Source organism: Toxorhynchites rutilus, chromosome 2, assembly GCF_029784135.1.
Source record: "Toxorhynchites rutilus septentrionalis strain SRP chromosome 2, ASM2978413v1, whole genome shotgun sequence".
Classification (NCBI taxonomy): Eukaryota; Metazoa; Arthropoda; class Insecta; order Diptera; family Culicidae; genus Toxorhynchites; species Toxorhynchites rutilus.
The window spans coordinates 125,392,258-125,398,453 of record NC_073745.1 but is presented as its reverse complement, the minus strand read 5'-3'; positions in this window follow the sequence as shown (position 1 = coordinate 125,398,453).

Genomic DNA, 6,196 nt, shown 5'->3' with positions numbered 1-6,196 from the left:
GGAAAAAAAGTCACTTGTCCAAACAAGTTACGCCTGTACGCGCGTCGGTGTCTCAGACCGAAGGTGGTGAAAAAGTGATATACGTCCCCTTCGTACCAACTTATACGATACGCTAAACGATGATGAACAACGAATGACGAAGCTAGAGAGAATCGCAATGTCGTAGTGTTGATGTTTTCTGAGAAATGAACGATTTATTGATTTCTTGGTCTCTCAGACCTATGCGCGAGTATAGGAGTGTTAACCGTCATGGTGTTTCGTAGAAATTCTTCGGATATGCTAAATCATTTACGGTTGAACCATAAAAATGATTCCCTGTTGGTGGAAGAGACTGGGAAGAAGAATTCAGGGTTTGCAGGAGTAAAATACGGACTTAAAGAAGGTGGTCTCAGCTCCCGTTCTAAAATAGTATTATTCAAATTCAGCGTGCCGAGGAAAATATACCATACTAGTGGTCAATGATTCTATAAATGTACCTCTTTTGAACTAGTAGCTATAAGAACCAAGCAGAAATATTCAAAGAAATCAGCTATTTCATTCAACATTCAAAGAACAGGTAATTTTGAACAGAAAAAAATTTATGTTGGTACAATAACAATACTGTGCATCATTCTCATTGTGTACTTTTTTTTTCAATCGTCCTCAAAAAATCATGAAATGGTAAATTTACCAATATACTAAAATACCATTTAATTCAAAAACAATTATTCTACACCATGTTTATTTCAAAATTATATTTAGTGTAACTTTTGAAATTATGACATCATACTTTTTTATTACAAATATGTCTGTTCTTTTTGATTACAAGAAATTAATATTCGCTCGGTTAATCGAATACTGAAAACAATTATTCGAATGAATCGAATATTTAAAAATGACCCCACGATTAATCGACAATTGAATAAACGAAAATCACAATGTTATAGTCATAAAATATTATTCGATTGCGATGAGTTTGGAAGAAATTTAATTCTGCGCAATTTCATATATAACATGTTATTTGCTTACCTTTTTCATTTGAGAAAACTGTATAAATATTGACAATGGTTGAATCAAAAAAGGAAATTCGAGAGCACAATCAAACACAAGTAGAAAAATGCACGATTCCTGCATGTGAGAACTACCTTGGAAAGCCCGGAAGAAAAATATACGTGATTTGTTTTTGATTTTTAGGTTACATTAGCATCATTTTCATAGTTCAAAAACAAAATCCAGATGTCTCACCGACCGTTTACGTTTTGCGTTAGATCGCCAATTGAGAGTTAAGCTACTTTTGTTATTGTGAAAAAAATGGAAAAATCACAAATCAATGAAAACGATGGCAAAATTGCATGAATTGGGCTTCGAATTGCTTCCGCATCCACCGTATTCTCCAGATCTGCCCCTCAGCGACGGAAGCGACGGAAGAGAATGCTCGCTGGCAAGAAATTTAAGACGATGAAGTGTTTACCGAAACTGAGGCCTATTTTGGAAAAACCGAAAGAGTACTATAAATATGGTATCGAAAAGTTGCAAGATCGCTATAATCGCTGTATCGCCCTCGAAGACAATTATGTTGAATAATAACATTGAATTTTGCAAAAAAAAAACTAGTTTTACTGTGTTATCTTATAAACTTTTCAACCGATGTGGTGGATTGCTGGTGCCAAAAGAACGATAAACTCTTCTTTCCTGTTCTTATTGTCAAACAGAGTATCCTGAGTTTGTTCTGATTAAGCTCAATACCTTTAAATGCAGCTTCCAATTGTAAATTCCACTACAACACGTCCGGTATTTCCATGGCCGAGAAACCAAATCAAGACGGATTTTAAATGAGGATGTCCAAAATTTTCTTCGAAATCTGACCACTTGTGTACATGAGCTTATCTCGCATATCTAAGGATAATTGAAAATCTATCATCGTTCGGCATAACGCTTGGTCACATGTTCGAAAGGTCGTCATGCATCTACACCCAAAATTAATTTTAAGCACATGTTTTGGCATCCCGATCTCTTACATCAAATGAGCTTTAAAATAACAGAAAATTTTCTACTCTCCCATACTGGTATAGGATTTGTATCAGCTAGGGTCAGCTAGTATTGACCCGGCAAACTTCGTCCCGCCCAAAGTTTAATTTTCGTTATCACATTCACGTTTTCTCACTAAGCTCATGGTTCATGGGTCAATCGCAGAACTGTTGATTGATGGATCTTCTCTTGAAAATTACCTTATGCTGTAAAATTCCTAGCACTTCTACCAAAATTCGTCAATATAATATTATTATTAGGGGGTTATTTTCAAACACAATTCTCGTTCAAGATTTTTCAACCACTTGCAAATAACATGTTTCTCCGTTACATGGAATAAATGTTTGATACAGAGAATATAATAGAATAAAGACAGCCCTAAATCGGCCAATTCCTTCCTCGAGTTTTGCTCTTATCAACACATTCGGCGATCCATTTTTATTTATATAGATAGAAGAAACTATAGGAGTGAGTTTTATCATATTAAAATCAATTTCCACTTTCTAACAAAGATCAATTTCGTTAGTGCAAACATCGAATGAACTAACAACGCTTGTCACTACGAAATTGTAGAACATATGGGAATTGAATTTTCGCAAATTTTTCCATTTTCTTCAGAGTTTTCCGAAAGTTTTCAATTGTTTGGTTGGAATATGTTTGATTGAAATATGTGTTTTAATTGTTTGGAACCTTCACATGTCAAATTTGGCTTTATTTACCCGATTGGTTTTCGAGGTATGCAGAAATTTGTGTTTCATTCGTATGGCAGCTCCCCCTTAGAGAACGGAGAGGAGTGTCTAACCACCATAGAAACATTTATTGCCCCCTAAAACCTTCACATGCCAAATTTGGCTCCATTTGCTTGATAGTTTTCGAGTTATGCAGAAATTTGTGTTTAAGTTGTATGACAGATTGCCGATTGCCGATGCATAGGTGGATTCACCATCAGGAAACGTTTATTCATCATAGTTTGATTTGTTTAGATCTACTAAAACGGCGGTATCAAAGATGAGTTTTTTGTACTTTTACCAAATTTATATAAAAAGAACTCGCTTTTGAGTTCCTTGACAGACATCTTTTACAGCTACTACATAAAACTTGTTCAGTTTCTGATGAGCTTTTAAAAAAATCAATGAAATGGCCATATTTCAGACTCATGTTTTTTGAATCGGTTATCCTCCATCGAACCATTTGCTCCGTTAGACCACACTTGCAGCAAATTTTCATTTCAGTAATCCGTCATTTGTTGTACAAAAACTACTTTGCAGTTAAAGAAACAAACGTATCTCTGACATATTTCCAGCTTCAATTTGATTTCCATCATAATTCAAATGACTAGTTTAATTACAGCTAATGATTGATTGTTGGGAAGCATTCGATATCTTTCATAATTTTGTTACATGTACAATTTTGATATTTTCATTTCACACCCTATATTTCCCTATTAAAAGTAGTCCTGCGTAAAAATTATTCAAACATGAAATCAACGCAACAGTTTTTGAAATACGATAAACGAATAGTACAGTAGAACCCCGATTATCCGCGAAATAGTCTGGCTAGCTCACCGCGAATAACGAAAATCGCGGATAATGCGATAAATGGCTAAAATGAGTTGTAACACGAAAAAAAGATATTTCAGCATGAGCACTGTTTTATCGATACAGAAATCATTCAACTATCCTTTTAGAAGGTCGTGTACACCAGTGGTCAGATAATATGAAAGCCATGACCAAAACAAAAGTACATGAGCCTATCATTCACTGACAAATTCCGGGAAGGTTTATGGATTTACTACGGAATTCGTTGTCGCGCATAATCCGCACCGCGGATCATCCCCTCGCGGATAATCGAGGTTCCACTGTATTTTGATATGTCTTACATATTACTATAGTTTATAAAAGACTGGAGCAAATATTTCTAGAGCCGTTAACTGTTTCGGTACGAATCTGTGCCAAAAATACTTCTGAGAAATGTCGAAGTCACGGAACAATATTATTGATAGTTAACTTATGTTTGAGTTTCATGACTGTTAAGTCACTCTGTATTTCAGTAGTGCTGTCAAAATATAATGACAAAATATAAACAAAAATAATGGGATTTCTCGTGAAATTTAATTTTTAATTTAATTTAATTTAACCCTTTAACGGGCCGTGGAAACTAGCTAACGAATCGACTCCAGCTTCAGAGAACATAATCCTTACATGAGGAATAACACATATCAACATTAAAAAAAATTTTAACTATTGAAACAGTTGAAAAAATTGGTGGCAATATAGCTGCCACTGCCCGGCTAGCGCAAAATGTTGGTGGCAATATAGTTGCCACTGCCCGGCTAGCGTAAAATGTTGGTGGCAATATAGCTGCCACCTGCCCGTAAAAGGGCTAGTGTTAGATGTTGGTGGCAATATAGCTGCCACTGCCCGGCTAGCGCAAAATGTTGGTGGCAATATAGATGCCACCTGCCCGGTTAGCGTAAAATGTTGGTGGCAATATAGCTGCCACCTGCCCGTAAAAGGGCTAGTGTTAGATGTTGGTGGCAATATAGTTGCCACCTGCCCGGTTAGCGTAAAATGTTGGTGGCAATATAGATGCCACCTGCCCGTCTAGCGGAAAACACTTGATGGTGAAAATTATCTTTTTGTAATTGAATTTTTGATGTTAGATTCAACAAAAACAACTAATAAAACTCATGATCAGACTCAACAGGTCCTAAACAATTCATATGCATTGAAAACTTAAGCAAAAAGACTGTATTTCAATGACTTTACGGGAAATTTGCTGTGGCTGCTATAAATCGAGAGTTGTTAACACAAAAATGGCTCAAAAATGAATAGTTTTTGATTTTTTCGTGCTTAAAAAAATCAGGCATGTTGCTAGACATCAGAACAAGTTACTACATAAGGTTTGAAGTGATAATTTATTGTTAAAGAAGAGAAAAAAATAAAATCGTTGGTGGCAATATAGATGCCGGCACCCGTTAAAGGGTTAATCTGATATCTACAGTACGAATTAACTAAATTTCTTCATCATCTTGGATGTGAACACATATTCTAGGAGAGGTGAACAGATATTTTGTGATCAATTCGCCTAAAAATTACTTTGTTGTTTGGGGGCAAAATTATCAGTGGTGAATAACGACTTAAAATGTTTTGTTTACTAAAGTTGATAAACCCAAATTACATGCTGCTCTTGAAGGGGCTCGTTTTGTAGCTTTAACCCTGGAAAAATATGGCACCACAACCAAAACCAAGCCTTATTATGCGAAGCGTTATGTGTTATTCAATCCCGCATTATAAATGTTCGATAGTACAACTTTTTTCCTTTTGGTGAGAAATGTACTATTTAGATACATAAGTTATCGCCAAGCCCATATTGCCAACGACGACATATCACATGGGACCCCCAACAATAAAACCAGCGAACATACCCACAGCATAAGACGAGCCGCAATTATAAACAACCCGGAACCAGATCGCAGCAGACGACCAACCACGGAGGCATCAAATTGTGCTGATTGATTCAATATCTTTCCAGTAATGAAAATAAGCAGATAATAATTTCCAACTTGTATTCAACCTGAAGAGATTCAATAAAGGCAGATATAGGCCCTGATTCTCGAATACACTTCACGGTGGAAACGAAATGAACGGCACGCCATTGAACTACGTTTTACGAGTTAGTGAAGTGTCGAAGATAGTGATGAGTTTTCAGGCAGAATGAGCACTTTTCAAATAAAAAATCATTAATGAAAATTATCTTCTTCGTATCAAACTGGTATTCAATGTGAGTGGAAAACTTTGTTTTCTTCATGTGGTATAATAATCCCATACAAAAATTTCATCTGAAGATAATTTGATATTATAATGATAAATTTAGTGGGAAACTAATCTCGCATCCAGATGTCGACACCGTACCGTTGTCATCGCGAATGCGTTTCATACCGTTTCCACCGTGAAGTGTATTCGTAGTGTATTCGAGAATCAGGCCCATAGTTAGTCAGCGGACGAAGACGGTCGTGTAATTATTTGCTCCTTTAGCTTTAGCTTTGGTTTAAATTTATATTTTTAAAAACATCACTTCCCCACATGGGAAGATAAGTCATATATTAGAACCCGTTTGCTATCTTGAACAACAATAAGTTGAGCTACAATATTTTTTGACAAGCTGGAATCGTAACAGTGGGCCTGAT